Consider the following 17,652-nt stretch of genomic DNA (forward strand, 5'->3'; position numbering starts at 1 on the left):
AAATTCCAGCAGCAAATACCAAGTATACTTTCACTAGATCAATGTAAATAATAATTCATTTGTCAGTAGGTCCCAATTTAAAGGTCATGATTTTGTATTTCAAGGTAAATTAAAAAAAAATCTGTTTGGTTTCTATCAAACATTCAAATATTTTCTTTTTAAGCTGTTCATACTGAGTTGTGATTCAGCAGAATCTCCTCCTGAGGCAGCAATTGCATGGAGTGGAAGCCCTGTGTCAACCAGTACTGCTAGACTTGCAGAACCTTGCTTAAAAACCATGTTTAAAAAAATGGAGTGGTAAGCACAACTATAAAGAAAGCATCCACACAAATCCAAGCAAAAGACTAAAAGATACAGATAAAAATTTACAGCTCAGTTCCTGAAATAGTTTGCATTACCTAACTAATCTCTCCCTCTGTAGGGTCACAGCCAAGTGTCCTTCTAATTGTAATTTAAACTGAAGCCAAAACAAAATATATACCAAAGTAACATTTAAAGTGCACAAGTATACATGTAATTGATTTTCTATGAAAACTTTAAGAGATATCTAAATCCAAAGTAATTTTTTGGAAACTATGTTTAATAGAAAAACCAATGCTTGCTTAAATTTGGATCTCCCCTAAATGCCTTTATTTAATCCAACTGACCACAATGTGTAACAATTTAGGTGAGTGTACAAAGAGCTTCCATCAACACAGGCTGCCACAGAGACCAGTCTGTTGAAGAGAAACCTTCAGCACTCCACACAAGTTTTCCTGTAGCACCTTCCTCTTTTCTGTATCACAGAGGTTCTCTCTGGGATGGAAAACTGCATGAGATGAACCTTCCTTTTACTAGGGTAGATTGCTAAACCACAAATTAACAAAGACATAACACCAGTGTGACCACTATAGTTGCCTTTGTCTTGAAGGTCTGTTTGTTTGCTTCCAGATTCCACTAGAACTCAGCTGCCTTAATCCCCCATATGCTACTCACCCTCTCATTTCACTGTGTGCCAATTCTTCACACTAAAAGGCAGTCTGTACATATATGGAAGTTTTTTTAAATTATGTCTCCAACTTACCAGCTGTCAAAATCTACTTGACATTTACAATAGTGTCTGCAGAGTAACCTGTCTCTATTCCATTTTTTCCACTATGAACTGCCCTTGCTCTTAGTTTATAAATTCACTTTCTTTGTATACTCATCATATAAAGGTTATCCTTTTTTGTTTACAGTTAAATTATGGCTGAATATGAAATTAGAAATAGAGAAACAGTACATTTTTTATGATGCAGATGAATTGCATAATATGTACTGAACATCTTCATTTTGATTGGCAGAAGGAGTATTCCTGTCTTGCTGTTCAGGCATTCAATCACCACTTTGGACTTTAGGAAAAAAAGCTAATCTAAGTTTTTGGTGAAGATCTGCTATACACCTCTGCCATAAAATAAAAGCTATATCAAGAAACCAACAGCCAGCTTAAATCCCAAAGGTTTTCATGTTTTGCATTTAAGCTTGGATGATAACTTCACTCTTTTCCTTTACTGCAGCTCTCCACAATGAACAGTCTCAAGAGATGAAAATCACTTCTTAATCTGAAAATCATATGGAAAAAATCAACTGCCCTTAAAAAAGTTATAAATGTCTGGACAAACTTTTCCCAGATTTTCCTTCTTCAGTTACTTAATGAACATATGGTTATTTATAATGTGAGTTACACTTGTAGTATTTCAAAAATTAGTTATACACATGCCTGGAGCTACTCAGCTCCTCCCTACTGACCTCACTCAATACCCTTCGAGCATTGTTTGCTTTGGCACATCTTTAACAGTGAACCCATGCTCTTATTTATGTGTCTTCTCTCTGCTTTAAAAATTTTACCTTAGTTTTCTTCTCTTAGCAAATACCTTATAGCAAGTTATTTTAACTTCAGAAAGAGGATAACATCAGATATGAATTAGGACAAAAAAATAAACCTTGTCCAGAAGGCATAGCTGATTAAAAAAACATATAAAATTAATGCAAGCTCAGCTATATTTTAAACTTAAGTATTTGGGGGCCAGTAAGGAGTAATTATTTAGGACAGTGAAATGTAGCAGAAGCTAATAATTGGGTTGATGTCTTTTTGACAGATACAATATAGACATGTGCCAAGGGCAGCTCCTCTCCACCTCAGGAGACAGGTGGCACTTCTGGGGCATGATACACCTGATGGGTGAGACTTCCTCACGAGGAGAGAGACCATGTGCTGGGAGCACCTAAACCTGCAACAGGGATGGCTGGAAAGCAGAGACACCTCTGTTACCTGACATCAACGTAAAACGTTAGGTGAGATGATCCCACCCAAAAGAACAGATGCTCTAGACTAGAAATATACACTTGTACGTTCTTTTCTCATGTATGTATGTGTGTGTGTGTTTTGTTGGGGTTTTTTTCAAAGAATAGGAGTTAGGCAGCATCGCTCTGAAAATCCAAATTCATCTTCCATGTTTACACAGTTTATTTACCCACGGGGTTTAATCTAAATTTTCATATAAATACACTGATTTGTTCAAAATTTCTTCCTGTTCAACAGATTTAATTCCATCCAGCGTATCACTTAATAAATGGCAAAATGACAGGTTTTTCTTTTACAATCCACAGAAACTGCAGATGTAAAATGTCTATCAGAAGACAGAAGGGCTTTTCACTCAACACCTAGCACATCCTCAACTACTCTAGTATACTGATTTTTCTACTTGTGAATTCAGTTCTTCATTAAAGAAACCAAAAGTAACCCATGACTGAAACGTGAATGGCTTCAACTGAAAAAGAAACTGCTCATTTTTTACATTTCTTCTTACAGTATATGGAATTACTTTTTGTTTTGGAAGTTTCTATTCACTGTTAATTGCATTTTACACCTCATTTGGGGAATCCATGGAGCTCTGTCTTTGACTCTCCTATTCTCCATGCTAATGATTTTGATTATCACTTATGAACAGATACTCTGTGCTCCAGACTTACCTCTTTTACACTGAAGGCTAGAATTCTTACCTATTTCTAATGTGATTATTCTCCAGAATTATTCTGAACACTCTTTCTCCATTTGCTCTGCAGCCCTTCTTGCCACATGACTTCTATTCTTAAGCACTGTCAACCTCAGATTCATCTTATTTGTCACACCGACTTGTAATCCTTGATAACACTACTTAACCTGTACATTTGGAAAAATCTCCAGATTTATGTAAGCAACTTTATTTTTCTATAGAATCATAGAATAGCTTGGATTGAAGGGGATCCTCAAGATCATCTTGTTCCAAATCCCTGCCATGGACAGGGACACTTCCCACTAGACCAGGTTGCTCAAGGCCTTATCCATTCTGGTCTTCCACACTTTCAGGCATGGGGCATCCACAGCTTCTCTGGACAACCTGTTCCAGGACATTTTTTTAATGTCCTTTATAACCCTTTTCAACCTTCTTTATCTCACTTCCATGCTAGTGCCCTTGTTCACTTGCTACATTACCAAATGGTAATCTGCACATTCTTTTCATGCTTTCTTTTCTATTGGGAAAATGTTTCCTATAAACATCCATCAAGCTACTTCACATTCTTCAGATCATTAGAAAAGACGAACGTTTTCTATTAAAAACATTGCTTTGGTAAGGAAACTAAAATATTATATTCTAATGAGAAAAAAAATCACTTCTTAAATTCAAACAGAACTTACAGATGTTTTATTTCTTCAGATATGCCTACAAAAATGCATGGGAAGAATGGCTGTAGTTAAGGGACTCCAGTCACTTGTCACTGAATCTGTTCAGCCTACCACTGTTATTCCAGATTCACATCTTGCAAATTCATTCATGATTTGAAAGTCAAACAGACTTACCCTGTTATGTCTAACCAAAGTAATCATGATTTTCCACATAAAACTTTTTGTCACCACACCTGTTTTAATTCCATCAACATTACAGAGGCAGCCAGGATATGGTTTGGCTCTATACTTGGAATTTAATTAATGACCTAGTTGGTGTCTGATTCAGAAAACAATTTCATTTACAATTCCATAAGCACTTCTGCATGAATAAAAATGCAGCAGACAGGAACCCTGAATTAAAACATAAAGGAAGTGGGGACATGATCCACAGAATAAGATTTGAACAAATTAATCTGGAGTACAGGCTTTCAGTTTTGTAAAATAAAATTTTCAGTCTTTAACTTTTTGTACTGCATGCTCACCTGAAAACAACATGATTCCTTGCTTGCTCATGTTCTTACTGTGCCTGATTTTACTGTATGTTGTTAAAAAAGCAAAACCTGTAATTATATCAAAGTTTTATGTTTTATGGCACCATGAATCTCTCTGAAAGCCTGGTCTTTCCAACACCTTCATAACCCACCGAGCTGCTGAAATCAGATTACACTACTCTTGGTTATTTCACATTTAAACAAACTCACTACCAGCAAGGCAGGAATTCCAAGGCGTGGTTCATAAAAAAAAGTTCTTCTGACAAATGTTTTATGTTTTTACGTATTTTCCTAGGAAAAGCTACACAGTCTTGAAAGCCAATGCAGGCAGCTACGAGCCTTGCGTGGAATTTCCACAAACCCATGTGTGACTTTGTGAGAACACTTTTGATCATGGCCATTGGAAAAGACAGTAGCCTGTCTTTTTGTCCTCTGCTATTCCTCAAAATTAAGATCAGCTAACCAATCCTCCTCCAAAAAACAAAATAAAAAACTCCAAACAAACAAACAAAATAAGGACAGGGGACCAGGTCCCTATCAGTTTTATTTAAGTAAGCTTCTGCAATGCTTTCATTAGGTCACAAGGCAAGCATCAAAGCAAGCTTTTAACTGTGCTTCCATAAGCTCATCTGCCTTACTCTCAACTTTACCGCTTATTTAAAAGAAACTGGAGAAAAAGCTAAGAGCAAGACTGGAGTGACACCTCAAATGATACACTTAATAATGAAATATCCCCAAATCACAATGGATTAAGGAGACTTTCCTAATGAAGTTACTTAGTTTCCTCTTTCTTCACAAGAGTTAAGAGTCCCCACCCCCTACCCCACCCCGCTATCTGTCCCCTTCTCCAAATTCAGGCAGAAAGGATGAAACACTACAAAAATGCATTGTTTCTTCTACTCTTTTCTCATCATACATACTGGTTTATTGGTAAGATAAGTGTATAACTCAACTGGCTTTTGTCTTCCTAAAATACACTGGTCAAGATGGAGAAACAAATCCATTGAGAAAACTGACAATAAACTGAATAATTAAGTGTTCTGGACATTATTAAATACAAAAGCATATGACAAGATCATCATATTGTCAAACTGTAACCCAGACACTTGGTTTGCTACAGGTTCTAAGAAAGCTTGTGCATGGGCAGGAGCTGTTGGACTGGGGGGAGATTTTGTTTTACTGGGGGTCAGTTACGGAGATTAAACAATGAGGAGAAGCACCGGGACACACACACACAAGCACTCACCCTCCTCCTGGGATGCTTGTTCTGAGTTTTAAACAGGTCACTTACACACATGAAGACACATTCTGCTTTAACTGAAATTAGCCCCTTCTTAATTTAGACAAGATGATTTCTAACATGTGAGCTTAAACTTTTCTCTTACAACCAGGCTGTTTCCTATTTTCAGTTAAAACAAATACTTTATTCTGTAGCTTTACTTAAAAGAATTCCTCTTTCTTCTCCTAAGAAAGTGTGCACCATATTTTCAGTTCATGTACAAGACTTTGGGTAACTGAATTGTAACAGCTTTTAGCACAAGAAAATCAAAGCTTTTTATGCACTGCAGTGTATGTCACAATATGATATATGACAAACATTTACAAACTGTAAGAAAAATTACCAATTTATATCCTATATGGCCAACCAGTGGTTTCTTAATGGTACTAAGAGAAAAAGATAATAAAGCAAAGGTGTATCAAAACCACTGAACAGCAATTGCTGTGGCCATATTGAAATAGGGAGCATCCAGAGTTGATAAAATTCCCTATTTTCCTGCTCTGTCTCCAGCCCCACTAAAACCTGCACCTGTGCAGGTTTTATATCCTTCCAGAATAAAGGAGTCACATGTCAGACTCCTTTATTCTGGAAGGATAATAGTAGAAATTAAATGTATGCTGTGAATTCACTAGAAAAAAGCTATCAGGCTCCCTCTGAAAAACTGGGGAAAGAATTCTAGAACCCAAACTTCTTCTAAATACAACTTTTCTCAGGTTGAAATGGGGTTGGTACTTTGTCCTGTTAATTTCTCACAGGTCACGAACACTTGCTTCAACTGAGAGATGAGCAAGGTCTGAAATGGTGTCATTTAATCCTGGCACTAGCAGACCACAACAACACTGGTTAACGCCTCACAGCAGTTTGGGACCATATTGTTGTGTTTATTTTGATGAAGACAAGCACATGTACACAAGAGCTTCCTCAGCCCAGCACCACCTCAAAACAACAACAATGACCAAAAAAACCACAAGAAGAACCAGACTATAAAAAGACAAACACTGTAACAAAGTACCGATCAGTCTTACCCTTCAACAAAGGAAAACCTTAATCAAATAATAAATAAGTAACCTAATATCTCCTTCTGCCTTAAATCCTTCCCCATTCCTTGCCAACCCCCACTTCCCTTGAAAACCAGATGGCCCCGGCAATATGCCCTGAAGGTCAACAGATGCACCACGTCTTCGGATGAAGAAAAGGTATATAATGTCTTTAATAATATTTCCAGATGATAAAACTAGAAAACACAAGATGAAAAAAAAGCACGAAAAAATCCACAGCACAGAAACAAAGCAAGCACAGTTACTGTGTTAAAATATTCAAGACACCAATGAAACTAAAAAGGAAGTAGTGAACTCTTATTAATGCTATGAATAATAAATAACAAGTGATAAGAAGATTGATGTAAAAAAAAAAGTAGTGTAAGAAATTACATAAAGAAAGGATACTAGATAACTCCGGGGACTGGTAATGGATACGGTTGCTTATTTGTCATGGCTGTCAAATGTTATGAATTTCAATATTTCCTTGCTTTTATAAAATGTGCCCCTGTCTTTTGGCTTCATAGGAAACTGTGTCAGTGGGTGAGTTGATGCATGTGTTCATAGGTGAATAAACAGGTGAACAATTTAGCCTGGAGTGGGTTGGCTGAGGCTGCACTCAATTCCACCAAAGTATGCCTGGAGAGACTCAAATGAGTTACAGATTAAGCTATTCCAGATTTCCATTGGTGAATCTCAGGTCCAAACCAAGGTCCGCGAGTCTTAAAAAGTGAAAACTGATTCTAGTTTTCATTATTGTGTCTGTTACTTTCTGTGCTCTGCTACTTCCAGATCAAATTTGTCCAATTCAACAATAAAACAAATTTTTTAATGGCCAACTTTATCAGAAAGCCAGGCTAATACCTTTCTTCAGAACATCCATGACAATGTACTTCATCCTGCTCCTTATCACAACTGGGAATCATAAGGGCTTTAGCTTTAGTGCATGGGTATGACTGTTATTATCACTGACAGTAATATGGTTCCTTATGTTGGTTCTCAAGACAGAATTGCATTTTAAGACTAGGTTCTGTTACTTACTACCTGTAAAAAGAAAGAGGTGTATTTATGCAGATATTCTAAGCTCATAGCACATAAAAAGTAACACCAATTAACTCAGCACTTTCCTCAACATGAACTAACTTTTCAGCCCCAGTAAAGTGCTCACGTGCTCCTGTAGAAGATAAGGGGCTGATGTTTATTGTATGTCTCAGGCACTGATAGCTGTGGAGCCAGCCAAGGATTGGTGTGACAACAACCAAGGATTGTTGGCCATAACACTGCGAGAATGAACAGGATGTGGCTGGAGAAGGGGGCCACACAGAGATAGGGCAGCACTTTCCTGGAGAAACGTCCTTGTTCTGGCTTGAGGACATAAACAAAACATATAACAGCACAAGCACAGGGATGAGATTGAGAAGAAGGCATGGACAGTAGTGGGGGATCAAGACTGCCAAAGATGCCTGAAGCTCTCTGACACATTTCCAGAAAGGTCTAGAAGAACAAATTGCACATGATAGCTAATTTGCATAGAAAGGGAGAAATTTATCTCCAGAGGGGAGAATCCTATCATTAAAAAAACACCCAACAAAGCCTAGGAACATATGCAGCCCAGGATCCTGACCCTACCATCAGCTGGATCAATGCTGGAACCAGGACTGGTGATCTCTCTATTCCTTCTTTACATCCCCCTCTTTAATTAATCTCTGTCATTCTCTCTTCCCTTGTGGCCTAACCCTTTATCCACACCCACTGCCATGTGTTTATATCTGGAGATAAGGGAATAATGAGCACCAATTTCCATGCCAGGTGTGTAATTTACTAACACAACTTTGTCAGCTTTTGCAGAGCCTCTGACTTCTGTCATTCCTTTCAACCACCAAGCATCTACTTGATGCTCCCTTCTTAGGTGTTCCTAGGTGTTCCTTCCCAAGGTCCTTAGTTTAAAACTCTATGAACTGGGTTTTTTTCTGGGTCAGTTTTATTTCCTCATTAATTCAGAACTAACAGAAATACCAACCAACAAAACTTCTCCCAAGTGCATGCATTAATGCAGCACGCTGAGTGGCTACATTTTAAGAAACTGGCCTATTTTTGCTTAGATTTACACTGCCTTTTGAAACAAAGCTTTCTGAACTTGTACATAAACAATATCATAAAGCCTGGTCCTACCTGAAAGTACAACCATACAAATCAAAAAGCCTTTAGCTATCTGCTGCTAAACAGCACCAGGCACTGGAGTGTGCCACCAGGGCCAAAACGTTTTAAGAACATTTAGCCTTGAAGAGGTATCAGCTGTGCAAAATAGTTGCCACTAAAGCAAATGATGAAGATAGATGGTACTTCACCAGTAAAACAGGCAAGGACAAACAACACGCCCACTTCAGCTTAAAGTCAGGGGGCCAGAGTCTCAGTAGGTCTGGCCTTCAGATCTGAGGATCTGTGTCCATTAGAAAGCTGCTTCTGGCCCAGCAGAGATGCACACAAGTAGGCAGCATTGCCTCGCCATCATGGACCCACTGCCTTCCCAAACACCACTAGGTACACAAGCAGAAGCAGCCAGTTTGGCAGACATGGCCTCTTGCTGACATTATTTCTGGACCTCATTCTTTTGAAGAGGGTTTACAAAGCCTGAAGAGAGTTTTATTTTCCTCTTCCCCCATCTATGGAAGTCTGAACACACACAATATACTATCACTTCAAAGCCCAGCTAACACAGAGGCCAGAGGAAGTATCAGACTCCATACATCCTAGAGTAGTATTACAAATGTATACTCTATTTCAAGAAAAAATAGAACAAAGTGCTGAAAAATTAAAGCTATTAATCGGAATAATTTTATCTGTTTTAATAACGCCACCATAAAGACTGAAATCTTTTGAGACTTCATTTGATTTTTTTTGTGTGAATAAGGAATAACCATCATTGTGTCAGTGGAGCAGCATTACAAGCTAGAAAAAGCCTATTACTGATGAAATTGAAAAATAAAGCAGCATGCATGTGAGCCCAGCAACGCAAGCTGCTGATTTCTAGGTATGATTGCATGGAAAGGGAGAAGTTATATGAGAATAAAAGACTGTGAAAGCTGCTCCATTTTTAGAACAGCGAAAATGCAAAACTGTAAACATTTTGCAGTGAGTAAGGTTTGGTGCCTAACATCAGTAGCATAGCAATCACACTGTGTAACAATAATGTCAGCAGAAATCCCCCCAAAGCAGCTCTACATCATCAGTCCACTGAAATATTTATTTAGCAAGATAGAACATCAATAACATTATCTCCTAAGTTTTCTATTTTAAAAATATTTGGAATTGCATTATATGGCCTAACACTCAAACCATTTTGTTGCAACATTTTTTAAAAGGATAAACAAAACCTCCTAGCCTCATGTAAATTATTTATTATTCTCTTCAGAATTACAAGCCAGTGAAAAACAGTATAAAGAAGCTCAGAAACATAGAATCCAGCCAACAGTTTTCAAGATACAGCAGGAGACAGAAAACCTTGATCAATAATAAAATATCATTATCTGTACTAAATTGCTGCTTAGAAATGCTAATTGTGATTCTTACATGGAAGATTATGTTAAAATCTATAAAAATCCAGATGAAAAGAGAGAGAAAAAAATAGTTCTTGTCCCCAGAAGTTATAATTTAAGAATAAAATCAGAGCTACAGGATAGATTCTATTAGATGAAAAGCATAACAAAACAATGAATGCATTTCCAGGCCACACTGCAGAAGACGTACCCATAGTAGCTTGAGTACTGCAGGACATGCTACACTCCACAGTTTTTCCTGTAGTAAAGTATGACTGGTCCAGGTAAAGAATTGCCCTAAAGAAGGTGTTTTGTTTACCATGCTAACTTGGGCTTCTGCACACCCCCAGCCCTGTGCAGTGCTGTTACAGCTGATAAACAAACACTGCTTAGCACTTTCAATGCAATAATTTGTTCTTTTTTTTAAAGCAGATACCTCCTAGAGGCACCTGATCATCCTGTGGCACTCTGCCCACACTCACGTTATCGCAGACCTTGTGGGATTGTCCAAAATGAGGGACATAATGAAAGCAACCAGTCAGGCAACAAGCCTGCTCCAAAAAGCACTGCAGTGGAGCCTTGCTCAGAGAGCTTCCATGCTGGAACAGCAGTATGAAACAGGTATTCTTTCCAAAGGGCTTTACAAAACAAAACCTTTCCAGTTCCCTTTTCAGACTCTTCTGCTCCAGTTGTTAAAAAAGAAATGACAGTGGCAGGAGAATAAATGTGAATCAAACAGCAGCATCTCCTACAAATAGCATTCCTCCTATTCCTTTGGCACACTTACATTTTGAATGTGCAGTTCTTTGAAAAAGCCTTTCTTTGACCAGTACAAAAAAAAAGGCTATCTGGACAGCTCTAGAAAATACAAAGAGAAGACAGTGAGAGTTTGATTCACAAGAACACATCCTTTGTTTGGTATTGGTACAGCTGCAGTGTGAAGTGTTTTCCCTGGGCTTGCAGTGACACTGAAGCAGCACAGCTGACCTCTGGAAGAGGGAAACAGCTACATGGGCACTCTCATGTTTCCAACCCATGTGCAGTGTAGCAGTCACAGAAAGAGAGCTGTTCCAGCATAGGGGACAGTGCTTTGTTTAACTCAGAAAAAGGGAGCCCCAAGCCTGGCAGTGTTCAAGGCCAGGCTGGACAAGGTCTTGAGCAAGCTGGACTGGTGAGAAGTGTCCCTGCCCATAGCAGTGGGGGTTGGGACTAGCTCACCTAAGGTCTATTCCAACCCTTTAACATTCTGTGCTTCTATTACAAAATGAACAGAGTAACAGAACTTTTTGTCTTTAGCACTAACGTGGACTGCATATATCGAGATTATGCTCAAAAGCAACAGAGGTCCCATAGAAAAAGCTCATTGCTTATTGTTTTAAAGGGATGGCAGGGAAGAAGAAAAGCCTACTCAAGGGAATACAAGAAACCTATGTACATCAGTGCCACAAAACTGGTAGCTAATAGCTACCTGAAAACAACACTCTGGAAACACTCCTTGGAAGCTGGTAGGAAAGTCCACAGCTAAAGGCCAGGTGCCTGGCTCTGACTGGAATTTTTGTTTGGTTGTTTTGTAGGGTTGTTTCCCTGCTCTTTTCTCCTCTCCCTTATTACCATAAACAGATGCAGATGATTAAGAACCTAGCTGTGAAGAGCCCTGGTAGTTTCAGTCCAGAAATTCTCCAGGCAGGGCCAGGCAGAAAGGGTTACATGATCTCAAGCCACTGCTTCCACAGGGCTCACAGGCTGGATTGCATTTTCTTGAGCAGCTGATGAAGGATTAAGCCCAGCAGATGAGTACAAAGGGTAATTGTCACATCTTAAACCAGCACAGCTAAATCTACCAGCCTTTATGAGACAGTAGTTTATGTTAAAGGTCCACACACCAAAGAAGCTAATCATTCCTTTTAAAAGACTTTCATTATATTCTAAGTGGCTTTCTTACTCTCTTAAGAGTTTATAATTCCTTATGCCACTCTGCCTTTTCCAACGGGATACTGAGGGAATTAATTCATTAAAACATCAAGATCATTTGAAAAATTGAAGGAAACAAACTGCTGCAGAAAGCTAGAACAATTTACTAAAAATTGTTTTCATTATCCCACTTAGTAATGGAATAATACACTCGAACAGCAGAGAATTTTCTAGTGGGTTAGTCAGGAGGAATTGTTTTGTACAGATCATTTCTGTATTAATATTAGAACCTTTCTCAAGTTACTTCAATGTAAGGGATGTATGCATTGCTATTTCAAGGCACATAATGTCTGCTCATAATGCAATGCTATGTCACTCAAACCATGAGAAAATGAAGAAAGTAATTTTTAGAAGCACTAAATATTTAAGGAAACAACATTTCATTAATATAATCACTAAAAAGCAAGTGATTAGATTACCTCAGAAGACAAATTTCAAGCCTTAAGTCGCACCTTGTACATACCTGCATTTATTTGCATATATAGAGAGATGTGTGCATGCACCCCTGTCTAGGGAAGGGCTCCCTAGGAGCGCTGGTGAGGGTCTGGAAAGGCTCCTTCCCTCCCCTCCTCCCACCGTGCTGCAAGGCAGCTACCTGGAGAGAAAAAGGAGCCTTCATAGCATATTTATAAATGTTAAATGGCAGGGGAAACTGCTAAGAGATTCCTCAAGCTCAGATCCTCATTTTCTCCTGCGTGGCCATCCCTGGGACACGGCTGGAAAACAAGGCAGCCATTTTCTCATAAACTGTTACACTCAGCAAACCAGATTGAAGTGCTCGATAAGCTGCTGCTCTCTTCCTGCAGCGATCGAGGGCAAAAACAACCCATCACCCACAGACAGGTACAACCACAGCCATCTCTGCGCTCCTGCTGAGCCTGAGCAGGCACAGAGGGGCTGGGCAGGGAGGGAGGGAAGGGGGGATGGATGGATGGATGGTTGGATGGGGAGACCAGGATGTGAACACATCCATATTCCTGGGCTGTGCAATCCTATGTCTGTGCAAAACCTTATGGATGTGTGACACATTGCTGCTTGCTCATGGTTTTGTGTTTCCAAAAATACACTGCCACTGTGAGAAAATATTTGGCTTTTACAGAACCTGTGTCTGTGAGATACTGCCCTGTGTGGAAAAAGCCTCCAAACCTTGTGGTCCTTACAGAAGAGTGATTTTAATTGCATTTAGTGCAGGTATACATGCACACACATACATGATGCAATTTCCATAGGCAACCTGGCAACTTCTCTCACATGTAAGTAACCTCACTGAAATAGCTTTTTTGGGAACCAGACTGTCAAAAACAGTGAGCACCCCAACTCTGTACAGCATACAGATTGGGACAATCAAAACAATAGCTTGAGAATAGAAAGGTCTGTCTCTAGATGTAAAGCAACAAGCCATGGCACCTATACTTAAGCTTACTTCTGTCTTCTACTATAACCCAGTTTCTTGTAATTTTTGTAAAGCTCGCTATTTTATAAGAGTGTTTTGAAACTGGGCAGCAAAAAATCCTGGGAGATGCCATTTCAGTCTCAGCAAAATATGTTCAGCCTTAGCTATGCTCAAATCTGATGGGAAAAAAAATTCCCACGTAAGTTATGTCAACAGAGACTACTAAAATCCATCTGCTGAAGTCCCCCACTACCCTCTGCATGCTGCCTGCCCAGCCCTGGCTCTTCTTTTCAACACAAAGCCAGGACCCCAGCAGGCAGGCCAGCCAGCCAGGCAGGCCTGAAGAAGTCCAGGAAGTGGGGTACATGTCCCCATCCGGCCACTCCCGATGGCTGCTGCTTTGGCTGGCCTGATTGCACTGGGATCCCTGTGCCTGGATGGTGACACAAACAGATGTGATTCCCTGAAGCCATTCAAGTCTCCAGGCCTCGGGCTCAGTTCAACCCACACAGGCTCTGGTGTACGTGCCTGGCTTGGCTCTGCAGGTGCAAAGGCACATTTAATTCATTACATCCAGCTCGGACATCTCTTTCCAGTGGCTGGTCCTCAAGAGATAGCAGCAGAATCCCATTACCTAAGGCAATCCCTCTGGTCAGCTTTAAGCAATTTTGTCTTAGTCTACCAGAGGCTATCAGTGGCCAGGAATACCTAAACTAGGACTGCTGTCAATACTATATGTTCTAAGCACTACACCTAGGAAGTTTCCTTTCTCTACAGAAAACAGGAGAACAGCCAAGGAGATGGCACACAAATGATAATGCTATTAACACTGTAGAAAACCTAAATGTGAGAAAAGCACACCTAAGTTGCAAACCCTATACACTGCCTGTCCTTTGCTTTTCCCAGACAGAAGCAGAGTCTTGCTCTGACCTCTCCCTTCCTATTGCCTGCCTCCCTGGGCCACCAGCAGCTCCCCCCACCACCTGCTGCTGCTTGCACGCTGGGCAAACAGCAGCAGCTGAACTCAGCAACACTAACAAGACATTTTGTGCCCCACTACCTGCTCCAGCTCTTGAGCACAAGTGTTAAGTTTGCCCCTGAAAACTCTGCATTTGCAATTTCACACATGTTCACTAAGGATGTTAAATAAAAATGGTTCCCAAAACATCATCCCTAATGCTGCAAATTTTTGTAACCGTTTCCCAAAGTTGCTACATGGGTTTGCAACCAGCCTAATGTAAATGATGGCTGTACACCAGAGATGATTCTGGCCAGCTTTTTACGACAAAATGTCAGAATAAACACAAGTAGATCACCAGTACTTAAAACGTGATACCCTCATCAGTCATTAAAACTACTGCAATATAGCCCTGTTCTACATGATTAGCTGGTGAAGAACATGTTTGTTCTGTGGCCATTGATTTTTACTGGGTAAAGTAATAAGTCTTGTTTTTCTGCCAAGTATTGATGCATCAAGGCATTTTTTAAAATATATTTTATTTTGAAATGCAAGATAGCTAAAGGTTTAGAGTAGAAAGTCTCCTCACTCCACTAAAATTCAAAGTATGTAAACCCACAGCTCTATCAATCATGTCATCTGGGCTAAAAATGCCTTTTTTTTTTGCCACAAGACTATTATATCATGTGCAGGTGGTAACGTCTAAAAATATATCACAGAAGACATATGTAAACCAGACTACTCATTTTCTTAATCCAAATAGCAAGTAGAAATGAGCCCATGCTGATCTAGCTCATACACCTCTTGGCTTCTCACTAGAGGTTTCTCACTAGACCTGCAACCCTCATGCTGAAAGATCATTTCCAGAAACGAAACACACAGTTCCCTACACCTGTTTCATACCATCAAACCAGATAAAATGGCTTGATCTCTTCCAGGAAGGAAGGAGTTCAGCACTGGATTGAGGAGTCAGACAAGCACCATATGGCTAGAAGGGACGGGAAGACAAAAGTGAGAGCTGAACCACCCCTCTCAGTGGCAGCAAGAGTTACACTGGCTCAGCTGTGTTGTCTAATCAAGTATTCTAAATCAATTAAAAGTGAAGCCAATTTGTACACATGAATGTTTGTATTTATAAATGAACCTAAATATTCCACAGTAATATTCCATACGGTTTATTTCCTGTAGTACATGGGTAGAAACTCAGGACTGACTGAGCTCATTAGCTATGAAAACATGCTGTTTTATCAGACAAGCTTGCAATAAAAAAAATGAGCAGTGAATGGATGAACCCTTCCTGCCCTATACAACAATGGTTCCCCATGCAGGAATGTCAGTTAACAGTAAACAGGCTCTCTCAGTTGTTTGGAATTGTCACCAGGTTTGTAAATGATCCTCATGCATCTTCCCATAATACTACATTTCTCACAGGTTTTAAAGGAAACAGAAAGACGCTTTCTGTGTGTGGAGAGTATTTTCCCAGGTTTTAGTTTAAGCAGTGATGCTCAAGCAGAGTAGAATGGCTGCAGACACCTGCAGGGGTGATGTTCCACAGATGCATTCCCCGCCTCTCCACACAAATGGCTGAGTCACAATTGTTTAATGGCCCGGGGCAGTGAGCTGTGCTAGGCAGTGCCTGTCCTAGGCACCCCTGATCTGGCCGTGGCCTGTTTTACAAAAGGTGCACAGCAAAGTAAAGCATCGCAGCAGTGACTCAGCACTGTGCATTAATAGCCAGCCTAAGCTTACTGAAGAGCCTGTGGCTCCATGTGTCAGGGACAGACTGCCGAGCTGGCTGGAAGCTCCTTGCGCATCTTTCAGCTCCAGGCAGCAGCACAACAGGGCTGACAGTACCCTGGGAGCATGGAATGGGAGCACAGCTCAAGGAGAAGAGAAGGAGGGCAGGAGGACACTGCTTTTGAATTGGCTCAGGTCAGCTGCTAAGAGTTGGATTCCCTTGGTCCACAGGAGGAAGTGGAAGCCGAGCAGCTGATGAAGCTGTGAAGAATTAGGTGTCTTCATACCCTCCATGCATAAGGAGTGGAACAGAAAGCAGTGCTTAGAGGAATCTTGTATATTCTGCATGCACATACATACCCACATGCAGAAATGAAGCACATGCTTTTGGTCATACCAGAAAGCACAGGGAGGTAAGAAATAAAGAGAGTCATCATAATCTGATTAGCTGTGTAATTAAGACTAAACTGGGAAATCAATGAGGGAAACTATTAGGAGGGCTTTTTTTTCAGCACAGTATGCTTGAGAAAAAATGAGAAATCTGGTGGAAATCTAATGGGATAAAGTAACAGATGGTAGGTGGACACCCAAGGGATATAAAATATGCTTAAAGATGATAATGGCTAACAATATGATTAAGAGTACATGCAATCTCACAATGCACTGCATGAAACTGAAATGTAAGTACTAATGCCATAAACCCCTTAATATTATAGATTACATTTACATACTTTTATAGACACCTACCAGACAAACAGGAAGAACACTTAGGAAAAGGTTCTATATAACACAAGTATCTGGCCTATTTAAGGGAATGGCTTGTGTTGCTGTCTTGAGAAACTGGCAAATAACTGTCTACAAATATGATAGAGGATTACAGGACACATATAACAATAAATAATTGACTCACTACAGAAAAGAACAAGTACAAACCACCATCATCTGAGCAACCTGAGGCCTACCTCACACTACTTCTCTCTACTGGCCTGTAAGGACCCTGGGGGAAAAAGGTAGATCAAATCCTACCCACTTGTTCAATCACAAATATATCAGCAACTTCCAGCAAAATCTTCCACATAACACACTCTTCTCCCAGTTGGTACACGTGCAGGAGTAGGGATTGTGGTCTAAAAGCTGGACACACAAGCAGGTCAAGTCAAGATGGCCACTGATGCTCAGGCACTGCTTTCAGGTTTTTCTTGTGCATCATCAAATTTGCTACAGCAGTCTCATTAAACTATGGTGGTACTGTGCCTTCTAAATATTTGGCAATAATTAAATAATACCTATGAACAGTACAGGCCAGCTACAGAATTGTGTATTTCTCCACGAAACAAATGAACGCTATATATAAAAATGCTAGATATACACAGATATATGGATACACAAGCACACAAAACAGTGTCAAATGGAGTAAATGCAAACAAATGATAATATATAAACCAATGCTGCATTTCCCAGTTATTTATGTAGATTTATTTTTAAACATATCTGATTGTGCTCATATCACTGATGAAGACAAT

At 39.8% G+C, this 17,652-nt stretch overlaps 1 protein-coding gene across 1 annotated transcript in view; it reads right to left on the minus strand.

The window, feature by feature from the left end:
• TBL1X (transducin beta like 1 X-linked) overlaps positions 1–17,652 on the minus strand; it is a 191,208-nt gene that overhangs the window by 109,284 nt on the left and 64,272 nt on the right. The window lies entirely within an intron of this gene.

The sequence above is a fragment of the Passer montanus genome, unplaced genomic scaffold, assembly GCF_014805655.1.
Source record: "Passer montanus isolate IOZ18808 unplaced genomic scaffold, ASM1480565v1 scaffold3, whole genome shotgun sequence".
Taxonomy (NCBI): domain Eukaryota; kingdom Metazoa; phylum Chordata; class Aves; order Passeriformes; family Passeridae; genus Passer; species Passer montanus.